At 40.5% G+C, this 15479-nt stretch overlaps 1 long non-coding RNA gene and 6 other non-coding genes across 7 annotated transcripts; 1 reads left to right on the forward strand and 6 right to left on the reverse strand.

Annotated features, from left to right (window-relative positions):
• Window positions 1–1586: 1586 nt before the first annotated feature.
• On the reverse strand, window positions 1587–1705 carry LOC134079328 (5S ribosomal RNA). Its single transcript, XR_009938969.1, has one exon. It is a non-coding gene; the product is annotated as a 5S ribosomal RNA (ribosomal RNA).
• A 1616-nt stretch (window positions 1706–3321) lies between these two features.
• Window positions 3322–3440, reverse strand: LOC134079329 (5S ribosomal RNA). The gene has a single exon (XR_009938970.1). It is a non-coding gene; the product is annotated as a 5S ribosomal RNA (ribosomal RNA).
• Window positions 3441–5057: 1617 nt separating this feature from the next.
• Window positions 5058–5176, reverse strand: LOC134079330 (5S ribosomal RNA). Its single transcript, XR_009938971.1, has one exon. It is a non-coding gene; the product is annotated as a 5S ribosomal RNA (ribosomal RNA).
• A 1617-nt stretch (window positions 5177–6793) lies between these two features.
• On the reverse strand, window positions 6794–6912 carry LOC134079332 (5S ribosomal RNA). Its single transcript, XR_009938973.1, has one exon. It is a non-coding gene; the product is annotated as a 5S ribosomal RNA (ribosomal RNA).
• Window positions 6913–8529: 1617 nt separating this feature from the next.
• Window positions 8530–8648, reverse strand: LOC134079365 (5S ribosomal RNA). Its single transcript, XR_009939004.1, has one exon. It is a non-coding gene; the product is annotated as a 5S ribosomal RNA (ribosomal RNA).
• A 1311-nt stretch (window positions 8649–9959) lies between these two features.
• LOC134077710 (uncharacterized) lies at window positions 9960–13259 on the forward strand. The gene is made up of 4 exons (XR_009938733.1): window positions 9960–10151; window positions 11740–11800; window positions 12588–12663; window positions 12956–13259. It is a non-coding gene; the product is annotated as an uncharacterized LOC134077710 (long non-coding RNA).
• A 1531-nt stretch (window positions 13260–14790) lies between these two features.
• LOC134079333 (5S ribosomal RNA) lies at window positions 14791–14909 on the reverse strand. The gene has a single exon (XR_009938974.1). It is a non-coding gene; the product is annotated as a 5S ribosomal RNA (ribosomal RNA).
• Window positions 14910–15479: the final 570 nt, after the last annotated feature.

A 15479-nucleotide genomic window follows, 5' to 3' on the forward strand; every position in this document is an offset into this window, starting at 1 on the left:
GCTCCCTAACCCGGGTTGGAGACGCGTGTGTTGTGAAAGGTGAGGTACGCTACATTGTGTTCAAGAAAACAAAGGCGCATTTTCCGCGTGGAGTTCAACTTTGAAAGTGAAGAATACAACAAATGGCATTTAAAACTTGGTAACATTTCCAATAACTGTTCCTTCTTTATCCTAAAAACGATGGGTACTGACAGAAGAGTTTGGTTAGGCAAGTGCACATACTTTACTCACAGTACAACATACATAGGGCAGCTTTATCTCTGATTAAAACGCTCACAGATTTGTTTAGAAGCTAAATAAATTGTAATGGTGACATAGCATGTCAAAAACCACTTGGTGTGTACACCATTTGAAACTACCACAAGTAAATTAGAAAATGTCACTGGAGTAAAAAAAAGCTCAGCTTTTCAAACAAAGATGATACTCAAAGCTAAGGAGAGAAATCAGTGTCTGGCCATGCATGAGAATATAAAACCACTAAGTATTTGATGGGATATAAAAAAAAAAAAATCTGTTTTTCTAAGCAGAGCGAAAACACAGGGGACGTTTCATTGGAGAGAACAGCCCTAATTTACAATTCATAAAATATGAGCTTCGTTTTAGAAACTTAGCCTCTCAATGAAAACAACGTACACATACCGGTCGGGATGCGGACGCTCCGAGTTGGGTCTCTGGCCAGTTAGGACTGCGCATTCAGGTCATGTGTTGTAAAGAGGGTTGTTTCGTGGATCCTCTTTGCTTCATCTTCGCCACGGAGAAAGAAAAAACAACTGCTCCAAATGCAGTTCTCTACTGGTGTGCTAGAGTCACTGGCAGCCAATGATCCATACATGTCCAGATGTACACTAGCGACAGAAAGCGTGGCGCTCCCTCCGGCGACGGAGACGTGAATGAGCGCTTCTCCTTAGCGCACGGTTTATATAGGCCTTATACGTAATAGTAGACACACGTCAATCGAATGCTGCATCTAATCCGACAACATAGGCTATGTAGTAGCAACTGCTGTCAAGCAAAACTTCATGAAGCACGCTGATATTAGCTTTTCATATACCAATTCGCTGTGCGTAAAAACAGGACCTTTGGTCACTCGCTCTACTTGGACATCCTGAAACGAGTAACCTACAGTTGTTCAGGAAAACACTACAATATCTGGGATGTCGAAGGCCATGCAGACTATAGGCTATTTTCCATACTCAGACAGTGTTGAAAAAATTACTTTGCAGCTCTTGGGCGAATGAACACAGCGAGACCGGGAATTGTACAACACGGTGAAAACTACATCGAAAACAAAGCTGTCACCCCAAAAAATAAGCTAAACATTCCAGATGAAAACAAGCACTAAAACTCCCCCAATCCGCCAGCTGTTTACAGTCAACTCGTGCAATTTTTTCCGACCTGTTGCTGGCTTAGCCTATATTTCCTACCTATGTATTTATTTATTTATTTATTTATGTATTTCTTTATTTTGCTTTCAAACGGAGGAAGCAAATATTCAAAGGGGTTGGAACGTCTACGTACTAGGGAGCAGGCACGCACAGACAGACAGCCTGAAAAAAAAAAAAGTTTCACTGGCTGATGGAGAGAAAAGCTTACGGCACCTGGTATTCCCAGGCGGTCTCCCATCCAAGTACTAACCAGGCCCGACGCTGCTTAGCTTCCGAGATCGGACGAGATCGGGCGTGTTCAGCGTGGTATGGCCGTAAGCGAAAGCAACCGGCCAAAGTAACCTACTTAAAGCTCCCTAACCCGGGTTGGAGACGCGTGTGTTGTGAAAGGTGAGGTACGCTACATTGTGTTCAAGAAAACAAAGGCGCATTTTCCGCGTGGAGTTCAACTTTGAAAGTGAAGAATACAACAAATGGCATTTAAAACTTGGTAACATTTCCAATAACTGTTCCTTCTTTATCCTAAAAACGATGGGTACTGACAGAAGAGTTTGGTTAGGCAAGTGCACATACTTTACTCACAGTACAACATACATAGGGCAGCTTTATCTCTGATTAAAACGCTCACAGATTTGTTTAGAAGCTAAATAAATTGTAATGGTGACATAGCATGTCAAAAACCACTTGGTGTGTACACCATTTGAAACTACCACAAGTAAATTAGAAAATGTCACTGGAGTAAAAAAAAGCTCAGCTTTTCAAACAAAGATGATACTCAAAGCTAAGGAGAGAAATCAGTGTCTGGCCATGCATGAGAATATAAAACCACTAAGTATTTGATGGGATATAAAAAAAAAAAATCTGTTTTTCTAAGCAGAGCGAAAACACAGGGGACGTTTCATTGGAGAGAACAGCCCTAATTTACAATTCATAAAATATGAGCTTCGTTTTAGAAACTTAGCCTCTCAATGAAAACAACGTACACATACCGGTCGGGATGCGGACGCTCCGAGTTGGGTCTCTGGCCAGTTAGGACTGCGCATTCAGGTCATGTGTTGTAAAGAGGGTTGTTTCGTGGATCCTCTTTGCTTCATCTTCGCCACGGAGAAAGAAAAAACAACTGCTCCAAATGCAGTTCTCTACTGGTGTGCTAGAGTCACTGGCAGCCAATGATCCATACATGTCCAGATGTACACTAGCGACAGAAAGCGTGGCGCTCCCTCCGGCGACGGAGACGTGAATGAGCGCTTCTCCTTAGCGCACGGTTTATATAGGCCTTATACGTAATAGTAGACACACGTCAATCGAATGCTGCATCTAATCCGACAACATAGGCTATGTAGTAGCAACTGCTGTCAAGCAAAACTTCATGAAGCACGCTGATATTAGCTTTTCATATATCAATTCGCTGTGCGTAAAAACAGGACCTTTGGTCACTCGCTCTACTTGGACATCCTGAAACGAGTAACCTACAGTTGTTCAGGAAAACACTACAATATCTGGGATGTCGAAGGCCATGCAGACTATAGGCTATTTTCCATACTCAGACAGTGTTGAAAAAATTACTTTGCAGCTCTTGGGCGAATGAACACAGCGAGACCGGGAATTGTACAACACGGTGAAAACTACATCGAAAACAAAGCTGTCACCCCAAAAAATAAGCTAAACATTCCAGATGAAAACAAGCACTAAAACTCCCCCAATCCGCCAGCTGTTTACAGTCAACTCGTGCAATTTTTTCCGACCTGTTGCTGGCTTAGCCTATATTTCCTACCTATGTATTTATTTATTTATTTATTTATGTATTTCTTTATTTTGCTTTCAAACGGAGGAAGCAAATATTCAATGGGGTTGGAACGTCTACGTACTAGGGAGCAGGCACGCACAGACAGACAGCCTGAAAAAAAAAAAGGTTTCACTGGCTGATGGAGAGAAAAGCTTACGGCACCTGGTATTCCCAGGCGGTCTCCCATCCAAGTACTAACCAGGCCCGACGCTGCTTAGCTTCCGAGATCGGACGAGATCGGGCGTGTTCAGCGTGGTATGGCCGTAAGCGAAAGCAACCGGCCAAAGTAACCTACTTAAAGCTCCCTAACCCGGGTTGGAGACGCGTGTGTTGTGAAAGGTGAGGTACGCTACATTGTGTTCAAGAAAACAAAGGCGCATTTTCCGCGTGGAGTTCAACTTTGAAAGTGAAGAATACAACAAATGGCATTTAAAACTTGGTAACATTTCCAATAACTGTTCCTTCTTTATCCTAAAAACGATGGGTACTGACAGAAGAGTTTGGTTAGGCAAGTGCACATACTTTACTCACAGTACAACATACATAGGGCAGCTTTATCTCTGATTAAAACGCTCACAGATTTGTTTAGAAGCTAAATAAATTGTAATGGTGACATAGCATGTCAAAAACCACTTGGTGTGTACACCATTTGAAACTACCACAAGTAAATTAGAAAATGTCACTGGAGTAAAAAAAAGCTCAGCTTTTCAAACAAAGATGATACTCAAAGCTAAGGAGAGAAATCAGTGTCTGGCCATGCATGAGAATATAAAACCACTAAGTATTTGATGGGATATAAAAAAAAAAAAATCTGTTTTTCTAAGCAGAGCGAAAACACAGGGGACGTTTCATTGGAGAGAACAGCCCTAATTTACAATTCATAAAATATGAGCTTCGTTTTAGAAACTTAGCCTCTCAATGAAAACAACGTACACATACCGGTCGGGATGCGGACGCTCCGAGTTGGGTCTCTGGCCAGTTAGGACTGCGCATTCAGGTCATGTGTTGTAAAGAGGGTTGTTTCGTGGATCCTCTTTGCTTCATCTTCGCCACGGAGAAAGAAAAAACAACTGCTCCAAATGCAGTTCTCTACTGGTGTGCTAGAGTCACTGGCAGCCAATGATCCATACATGTCCAGATGTACACTAGCGACAGAAAGCGTGGCGCTCCCTCCGGCGACGGAGACGTGAATGAGCGCTTCTCCTTAGCGCACGGTTTATATAGGCCTTATACGTAATAGTAGACACACGTCAATCGAATGCTGCATCTAATCCGACAACATAGGCTATGTAGTAGCAACTGCTGTCAAGCAAAACTTCATGAAGCACGCTGATATTAGCTTTTCATATATCAATTCGCTGTGCGTAAAAACAGGACCTTTGGTCACTCGCTCTACTTGGACATCCTGAAACGAGTAACCTACAGTTGTTCAGGAAAACACTACAATATCTGGGATGTCGAAGGCCATGCAGACTATAGGCTATTTTCCATACTCAGACAGTGTTGAAAAAATTACTTTGCAGCTCTTGGGCGAATGAACACAGCGAGACCGGGAATTGTACAACACGGTGAAAACTACATCGAAAACAAAGCTGTCACCCCAAAAAATAAGCTAAACATTCCAGATGAAAACAAGCACTAAAACTCCCCCAATCCGCCAGCTGTTTACAGTCAACTCGTGCAATTTTTTCCGACCTGTTGCTGGCTTAGCCTATATTTCCTACCTATGTATTTATTTATTTATTTATTTATGTATTTCTTTATTTTGCTTTCAAACGGAGGAAGCAAATATTCAAAGGGGTTGGAACGTCTACGTACTAGGGAGCAGGCACGCACAGACAGACAGCCTGAAAAAAAAAAAAGTTTCACTGGCTGATGGAGAGAAAAGCTTACGGCACCTGGTATTCCCAGGCGGTCTCCCATCCAAGTACTAACCAGGCCCGACGCTGCTTAGCTTCCGAGATCGGACGAGATCGGGCGTGTTCAGCGTGGTATGGCCGTAAGCGAAAGCAACCGGCCAAAGTAACCTACTTAAAGCTCCCTAACCCGGGTTGGAGACGCGTGTGTTGTGAAAGGTGAGGTACGCTACATTGTGTTCAAGAAAACAAAGGCGCATTTTCCGCGTGGAGTTCAACTTTGAAAGTGAAGAATACAACAAATGGCATTTAAAACTTGGTAACATTTCCAATAACTGTTCCTTCTTTATCCTAAAAACGATGGGTACTGACAGAAGAGTTTGGTTAGGCAAGTGCACATACTTTACTCACAGTACAACATACATAGGGCAGCTTTATCTCTGATTAAAACGCTCACAGATTTGTTTAGAAGCTAAATAAATTGTAATGGTGACATAGCATGTCAAAAACCACTTGGTGTGTACACCATTTGAAACTACCACAAGTAAATTAGAAAATGTCACTGGAGTAAAAAAAAGCTCAGCTTTTCAAACAAAGATGATACTCAAAGCTAAGGAGAGAAATCAGTGTCTGGCCATGCATGAGAATATAAAACCACTAAGTATTTGATGGGATATAAAAAAAAAAAAATCTGTTTTTCTAAGCAGAGCGAAAACACAGGGGACGTTTCATTGGAGAGAACAGCCCTAATTTACAATTCATAAAATATGAGCTTCGTTTTAGAAACTTAGCCTCTCAATGAAAACAACGTACACATACCGGTCGGGATGCGGACGCTCCGAGTTGGGTCTCTGGCCAGTTAGGACTGCGCATTCAGGTCATGTGTTGTAAAGAGGGTTGTTTCGTGGATCCTCTTTGCTTCATCTTCGCCACGGAGAAAGAAAAAACAACTGCTCCAAATGCAGTTCTCTACTGGTGTGCTAGAGTCACTGGCAGCCAATGATCCATACATGTCCAGATGTACACTAGCGACAGAAAGCGTGGCGCTCCCTCCGGCGACGGAGACGTGAATGAGCGCTTCTCCTTAGCGCACGGTTTATATAGGCCTTATACGTAATAGTAGACACACGTCAATCGAATGCTGCATCTAATCCGACAACATAGGCTATGTAGTAGCAACTGCTGTCAAGCAAAACTTCATGAAGCACGCTGATATTAGCTTTTCATATATCAATTCGCTGTGCGTAAAAACAGGACCTTTGGTCACTCGCTCTACTTGGACATCCTGAAACGAGTAACCTACAGTTGTTCAGGAAAACACTACAATATCTGGGATGTCGAAGGCCATGCAGACTATAGGCTATTTTCCATACTCAGACAGTGTTGAAAAAATTACTTTGCAGCTCTTGGGCGAATGAACACAGCGAGACCGGGAATTGTACAACACGGTGAAAACTACATCGAAAACAAAGCTGTCACCCCAAAAAATAAGCTAAACATTCCAGATGAAAACAAGCACTAAAACTCCCCCAATCCGCCAGCTGTTTACAGTCAACTCGTGCAATTTTTTCCGACCTGTTGCTGGCTTAGCCTATATTTCCTACCTATGTATTTATTTATTTATTTATTTATGTATTTCTTTATTTTGCTTTCAAACGGAGGAAGCAAATATTCAATGGGGTTGGAACGTCTACGTACTAGGGAGCAGGCACGCACAGACAGACAGCCTGAAAAAAAAAAAAGTTTCACTGGCTGATGGAGAGAAAAGCTTACGGCACCTGGTATTCCCAGGCGGTCTCCCATCCAAGTACTAACCAGGCCCGACGCTGCTTAGCTTCCGAGATCGGACGAGATCGGGCGTGTTCAGCGTGGTATGGCCGTAAGCGAAAGCAACCGGCCAAAGTAACCTACTTAAAGCTCCCTAACCCGGGTTGGAGACGCGTGTGTTGTGAAAGGTGAGGTACGCTACATTGTGTTCAAGAAAACAAAGGCGCATTTTCCGCGTGGAGTTCAACTTTGAAAGTGAAGAATACAACAAATGGCATTTAAAACTTGGTAACATTTCCAATAACTGTTCCTTCTTTATCCTAAAAACGATGGGTACTGACAGAAGAGTTTGGTTAGGCAAGTGCACATACTTTACTCACAGTACAACATACATAGGGCAGCTTTATCTCTGATTAAAACGCTCACAGATTTGTTTAGAAGCTAAATAAATTGTAATGGTGACATAGCATGTCAAAAACCACTTGGTGTGTACACCATTTGAAACTACCACAAGTAAATTAGAAAATGTCACTGGAGTAAAAAAAAGCTCAGCTTTTCAAACAAAGATGATACTCAAAGCTAAGGAGAGAAATCAGTGTCTGGCCATGCATGAGAATATAAAACCACTAAGTATTTGATGGGATATAAAAAAAAAAAAATCTGTTTTTCTAAGCAGAGCGAAAACACAGGGGACGTTTCATTGGAGAGAACAGCCCTAATTTACAATTCATAAAATATGAGCTTCGTTTTAGAAACTTAGCCTCTCAATGAAAACAACGTACACATACCGGTCGGGATGCGGACGCTCCGAGTTGGGTCTCTGGCCAGTTAGGACTGCGCATTCAGGTCATGTGTTGTAAAGAGGGTTGTTTCGTGGATCCTCTTTGCTTCATCTTCGCCACGGAGAAAGAAAAAACAACTGCTCCAAATGCAGTTCTCTACTGGTGTGCTAGAGTCACTGGCAGCCAATGATCCATACATGTCCAGATGTACACTAGCGACAGAAAGCGTGGCGCTCCCTCCGGCGACGGAGACGTGAATGAGCGCTTCTCCTTAGCGCACGGTTTATATAGGCCTTATACGTAATAGTAGACACACGTCAATCGAATGCTGCATCTAATCCGACAACATAGGCTATGTAGTAGCAACTGCTGTCAAGCAAAACTTCATGAAGCACGCTGATATTAGCTTTTCATATATCAATTCGCTGTGCGTAAAAACAGGACCTTTGGTCACTCGCTCTACTTGGACATCCTGAAACGAGTAACCTACAGTTGTTCAGGAAAACACTACAATATCTGGGATGTCGAAGGCCATGCAGACTATAGGCTATTTTCCATACTCAGACAGTGTTGAAAAAATTACTTTGCAGCTCTTGGGCGAATGAACACAGCGAGACCGGGAATTGTACAACACGGTGAAAACTACATCGAAAACAAAGCTGTCACCCCAAAAAATAAGCTAAACATTCCAGATGAAAACAAGCACTAAAACTCCCCCAATCCGCCAGCTGTTTACAGTCAACTCGTGCAATTTTTTCCGACCTGTTGCTGGCTTAGCCTATATTTCCTACCTATGTATTTATTTATTTATTTATTTATGTATTTCTTTATTTTGCTTTCAAACGGAGGAAGCAAATATTCAAAGGGGTTGGAACGTCTACGTACTAGGGAGCAGGCACGCACAGACAGACAGCCTGAAAAAAAAAAAAGTTTCACTGGCTGATGGAGAGAAAAGCTTACGGCACCTGGTATTCCCAGGCGGTCTCCCATCCAAGTACTAACCAGGCCCGACGCTGCTTGGCTTCCGAGATCGGACGAGATCGGGCGTGTTCAGCGTGGTATGGCCGTAAGCGAAAGCAACCGGCCAAAGTAACCTACTTAAAGCTCCCTAACCCGGGTTGGAGACGCGTGTGTTGTGAAAGGCGAGGTACGCTACATTGTGTTCAAGAAAACAAAGGCGCATTTTCCGCGTGGAGTTCAACTTTGAAAGTGAAGAATACAACAAATGGCATTTAAAACTTGGTAACATTTCCAATAACTGTTCCTTCTTTATCCTAAAAACGATGGGTACTGACAGAAGAGTTTGGTTAGGCAAGTGCACATACTTTACTCACAGTACAACATACATAGGGCAGCTTTATCTCTGATTAAAACGCTCACAGATTTGTTTAGAAGCTAAATAAATTGTAATGGTGACATAGCATGGCAAAAACCACTTGGTGTGTACACCATTTGAAACTACCACAAGTAAATTAGAAAATGTCACTGGAGTAAAAAAAAAAGCTCAGCTTTTCAAACAAAGATGATACTCAAAGCTAAGGAGAGAAATCAGTGTCTGGCCATGCATGAGAATATAAAACCACTAAGTATTTGATGGGATTTAAAAAAAAAAAAATCCGTTTTTCTAAGCAGAGCGAAAACACAGGAGACGTTTCATTGGAGAGAACAGCCCTAATTTACAATTCATAAAATATGAGCTTCGTTTTAGAAACTTAGCCTCTCAATGAAAACAACGTACACATACCGGTTGGGATGCGGACGCTCCGAGTTGGGTCTCTGGCCAGTTAGGACTGCGCATTCAGGTCATGTGTTGTAAAGAGGGTTGTTTCGTGGATCCTCTTTGCTTCATCTTCGCCACGGAGAAAGAAAAAACAACTGCTCCTAATGCAGTTCTCTACTGGTGTGCTAGAGTCACTGGCAGCCAATGATCCATACATGTCCAGATGTACACTAGCGACAGAAAGCGTGGCGCTCCCTCCGGCGACGGAGACGTGAATGAGCGCTTCTCCTTAGCGCACGGTTTATATAGGCCTTATACGTAATAGTAGACACACGTCAATCGAATGCTGCATCTAATCCGACAACATACACTGTATTCCCCAACAGTGCTATAAACTCAATAAAATTGCTGAGCTGTACTCAAAGCTGCCATATTGTTCTGGAACCACAAAAGTTTTAAGTTCACTCAACTGGTTTCCCAGTTATTGATTATTTAGAGTAGAGTAGCTCTTAGTATATGAGTAGAACTGACCTCCTAACTCATTTCTTTCAAGAGTGGATTGAAATTACGTCTGACGTAGTAATGACGTGCTAGTTCATTGGCTAGGTTCATTTCAACACGGCTTGCACCCACTTGCAACTGACCTACACAAACCAACACAAACCCACAAAAACAAATAAGCATTTTAAAAATTGGAAATGATGGATGAACTAGTATATGGTTGATTTTGGCGGATGTAAATTAATACACTTTGACATCAGACGACTAGTTTGCAAGGACTGCTGCGCACCCGGATGTAGACAACAACAACAACATCAAGATCCAACAGCAGCAGCAGCCTTCAAAGGTGCAACGGTAAGAACGCACTTTCATTATTTAATTTATTTGTTTACCGTCTTCCAGCGGGCAAACCTCAGCTGAAGCGTAGGCTATGTGAAAGAGACCTTTTGTGGGCTAGCTGCATGTTTTAGCGAGTTAACTAAAGTTTGTTGTCTCAGTCGTCATCAGCTAGGTTAGCCAGCCGAGTGAGTGCCTAGCCTACTACTTACAACAACTAGGCTATACCTAGGCTACAACAACTTTGACAAGATTTGGGAAAGATTTTTGAACGATTGTAGTCTTCTAACTAATGCCTGCCATTCAAGCTTTACCCAAAAGACTACAATCTTTGACGAGTCTTTCCCAAATCTTGTCAAAGTTGTTTGGTTTAGCACTAACCCACCAGTCTATCAACTGTTTCTGCAGCAATGTTTCATACATGACGATTGGTAATCAAACACATTACACACAGTCCACGCGCTTTTAAACAATTTATTGGTGGACTAGCTGCCATGGGCTACATGGTTCGCATTAGTTGCTATACTGGGCCTCATTGAAGTGGCCACTCCACTCGCGCTTTCTATGGGTGGCTCTCAAACTCTCCTCGATCCTCGATGCTCGGTCCTCTAGGCTCGTTCCCACTGATCTAACACTGGATAGACTACCCCATAGTTGACGCCCCATCATTCCTTATCTAGATCGGTGAGGACGAGGACCGAGGAAGGAAGGATAAGGATGTATAAAATACCAAATGAGAGGCACCCCGTGATTCACGCATGGACAGTAAAATATAACAGTTTAAGTCCGCTGTAGGCCTATAATAAAAATGCATTGGGTGATGACGTTGTAGTAGGCCTAAATTCAGAGAAGTTAAATCACACTAAAATGAAATTATCTAGGCTACGCAGAGAGGGCGTTCTCGAGAGCGATTACAATTAATTTTCAAGCCTATCATTATCCTCGTGTCCCCTGTTAATGCCATTATTGTACATTAGACCATGTCATCTCCACCACACTTTCTGCCATATCTGTCATTTCCATCACTACACATTTTAAGTTAATCATATGAAAATAATACAACATGCATTTTTGGAAAATTAAAACATATCTGTGTAATATTTAGCCTATTCAAATAATACATTTGGAACCATATGGTTTTTTTTTTATTATTATTTAAAAAAAAAAAAACCAAAAAAACACGTTTTGTTCTGTGATGGAAATAACAGGCTTTTGGAATAAATTGGAAAATACATTATTTAGGTAAAATCATCACTGCCACTATTAGGGTAGACAATTAAACCATGCAAAAGTATTTTTTATTGAAAATGTTACATTTTCTTAAAATGTCCAGGTCAAAGAGTAGCCTACCATGGCCTAGTTGAAGAGTAACCCTGCAGCGGTAACATCTGTCTTATATTAACGTCAATTCCACAGTTTTGTTAACACAGATAGGAAGTCAAATTGTAGGCCTAGCTCTGAACTTACTGACAATAGCCTAAGCATGGTCAATGTCAACGTCTGACTCTGATGGGCATGCCTATAGAGGGATATGAAGAGATTGTCTGACTGGCTTTCGTGCTGAAGTGAAATAATAGTCATCATAATAATTTAATTTCTCCTGCAGGACCAGATGGCGCTGTGACATTCATTTTCAGTTCTGTGCAAGGAACCACCATCATGCCATGGTAAGTGATAATTTACTGGTCTTCAATTTACTAGTGTCACAATGTAGCCACTGTGTAGCCTATATTATTATAGTAATATTTTGTAAGCATTTATCCACCAATGAGAATAGCCTAGTCTAACCGTATCCCTTTGCATCTCTCCATAGGGATACACAAAGGCTAGAGTTGAGTGATGTTTTTGTATCAAGGAAGGGATAACACCTTAGACTTTAGATTTTATATATCAAAATGGGTTGGCTATGTGGTTATGTGACGCCTTTTCCAAGAAGCTCAGTTACAGTATTTTGCCATTATTGATTAAATCGCAGTCAGTTTTCAAGGGTCAGCCCATGCATACACCACTCATGCATTTAAAGGGCTGAGAACCAAAGGGGCATAAGTGACATTTCACCAACTTAATAGGAGAGCCCAAACAAATCTAACTGCTTCTATATGTTCACAGTTAAAGACCTTTGTTTTTTGTTTAATAACTTTATATTTACAAATATTTTACTTCTATAATTTTGTCAGCTAGAAAGAGCTCTCAGCTTTCAGGTGATATATATAACTAAATTTTGACCAAAATGTCACCTACGCCCCTTTGGTTCTCAGCCCTCGATTTGGACCTTCCAGTCTATCAATGCACTGAAAATTCATCTCTCACGATTTCATAGAAAAACTGAGCAGGAGGTTGTGTCTTGTGTTTACATGTCGCTTGTACTATAGTATTATTTAATATATGCACAGGATTACTATTCTGCTGATTTGTCTTCCCATTACCTCACAATCCCTCTCTCTGTCTTGATAGGACGATGCTGATGTCAACAGCAGACGAACAATTATTCTGCAGGCCCTTCTAATCTTCCTGCAGGATGACCTGGAATGTAAGTTTTTGATTCACTCTTTCCTTTTTTCTTAATTTATCTTCTCTGTATATCTCTATTTCTATTTAACCCTCTCTGATACTACATTGCAAACAAAAGACAACAACCACAACCATCTTCCTAGCCACCAGAATAGCAATTAAATCATACTACATTTAATTTGGGACTTTTCATTCACTGGTATTTCATATTATATGAAATACACATATACAGTATGTATAGTGTTTGTAATGTATGTAGTGTTTTTCACTGACTACTCTACTCATTAACTAATTACTGTCATGTTCTTCAGGTAGAAGAAATTGACCTGCCTGACCTCTCGGATGCAGCTGTACCTATTCTCCCTTGTGAAGTTTGGTCATGCTATCCATTCTATAGTTCTTGAGGGAGCTATTGTTGAGTGTGATATAACAGAGTTGACAGATGCGTTAATTTTACTGTTTGCCTTAATTTATGCACTTCATGTCGATTATCCAAAGCAATTGTCTTACGCATTTAATTTCATTCAAAAATTATAATAGGTTTGGATGACCTGAAGTCGTTACCTCCTAGACTACTTAGCCTTAAAAATGAATTGCTGATGATGGATGAGTATGCAGTCTGTTTTACCAAATCTCATTGTTGGTAGTTGGCAAGCAATGCAGTGAAGTTTTTTTTTATTATTATTATTATTATTTATGTTGGCCTTATTCTTTTTGTTATTTGAGTATTTGTACCTTTGTTGACGAAATGGTTGTTATTTCTTTGATTTTTTTGTATTAACCCCATTGCTGGGGAGGTTGTTCTGTTAGAATTCAAATGGAATTCTTAAATAAATGGAATGTGCAGTGAAATGGTCTTTTCAATAATTTTTCAGTTGGATCATACAAACAAAATATGTTTGTGTTTGAGGAAAAAAGTAAATATAAACAGTAAATAAAATGTGTTTCAATAGAGTTAAGTCAACTTAAAAATATAAGAGGCTGAATTTATAATGTTTAGGTCTGAGAAATTGAATGAGTCATGTTGATAACATTAATATATTATTAGGAGCGTTAACTTAAAAAAATCAATTCCATCTTTAGTGTCAAATTTGCTAGATTTAACAATGATTTCAAAATGATCAGGTTCATTGAACTTATCCAAGATTTAAGTAGTGATTACTTAAAATTTTTGATTGTCAAATTATTATATTTCAGTTCATCAATGTCCTCAAAAAAAATGAGTGTGAATACAGCTTAGAGTTTTGAGTAGTAATTACTTAAAATGTTCGTTTGTTGAAGTTATTTGTTTTAATGTTGTTCATTTTCTCAAAGATTTGGAGTCTAAAGAGCTTGTCTGGCTAATGTAGTAATTACTTAAAACATATATTTCTCACATTATTCTTTTTAATTGGATCCTTGTCCTTAAAGATTTTGAGCTTTAGAAAAGTCTCATTTTAAGTAGAAATTACTTAAAGAATATGTTAACGTAGCTAAATAATTTGAGGTAATCAGTTTCATCAAATATTTTGAGTTCATTGAACCTGTTTGGGCTTACAGTGTAGGCTATGTAGTAGCAACTGCTGTCAAGCAAAACTTCATGAAGCACGCTGATATTAGCTTTTCATATATCAATTCGCTGTGCGTAAAAACAGGACCTTTGGTCACTCGCTCTACTTGGACATCCTGAAACGAGTAACCTACAGTTGTTCAGGAAAACACTACAATATCTGGGATGTCGAAGGCCATGCAGACTATAGGCTATTTTCCATACTCAGACAGTGTTGAAAAAATTACTTTGCAGCTCTTGGGCGAATGAACACAGCGAGACCGGGAATTGTACAACACGGTGAAAACTACATCGAAAACAAAGCTGTCACCCCAAAAAATAAGCTAAACATTCCAGATGAAAACAAGCACTAAAACTCCCCCAATCCGCCAGCTGTTTACAGTCAACTCGTGCAATTTTTTCCGACCTGTTGCTGGCTTAGCCTATATTTCCTACCTATGTATTTATTTATTTATTTATTTATGTATTTCTTTATTTTGCTTTCAAACGGAGGAAGCAAATATTCAAAGGGGTTGGAACGTCTACGTACTAGGGAGCAGGCACGCACAGACAGACAGCCTGAAAAAAAAAAAAGTTTCACTGGCTGATGGAGAGAAAAGCTTACGGCACCTGGTATTCCCAGGCGGTCTCCCATCCAAGTACTAACCAGGCCCGACGCTGCTTAGCTTCCGAGATCGGACGAGATCGGGCGTGTTCAGCGTGGTATGGCCGTAAGCGAAAGCAATCGGCCAAAGTAACCTACTTAAAGCTCCCTAACCCGGGTTGGAGACGCGTGTGTTGTGAAAGGTGAGGTACGCTACATTGTGTTCAAGAAAACAAAGGCGCATTTTCCGCGTGGAGTTCAACTTTGAAAGTGAAGAATACAACAAATGGCATTTAAAACTTGGTAACATTTCCAATAACTGTTCCTTCTTTATCCTAAAAACGATGGGTACTGACAGAAGAGTTTGGTTAGGCAAGTGCACATACTTTACTCACAGTACAACATACATAGGGCAGCTTTATCTCTGATTAAAACGCTCACAGATTTGTGTAGAAGCTAAATAAATTGTAATGGTGACATAGCATGGCAAAAACCACTTGGTGTGTACACCATTTGAAACTACCACAAGTAAATTAGAAAATGTCACTGGAGTAAAAAAAAGCTCAGCTTTTCAAACAAAGATGATACTCAAAGCTAAGGAGAGAAATCAGTGTCTGGCCATGCATGAGAATATAAAACCACTAAGTATTTGATGGGATATAAAAAAAAAAAAATCTGTTTTTCTAAGCAGAGCGAAAACACA

The sequence above is a fragment of the Sardina pilchardus genome, chromosome 4 (assembly GCF_963854185.1).
Source record: "Sardina pilchardus chromosome 4, fSarPil1.1, whole genome shotgun sequence".
Lineage (NCBI taxonomy): Eukaryota > Metazoa > Chordata > Actinopteri > Clupeiformes > Clupeidae > Sardina > Sardina pilchardus.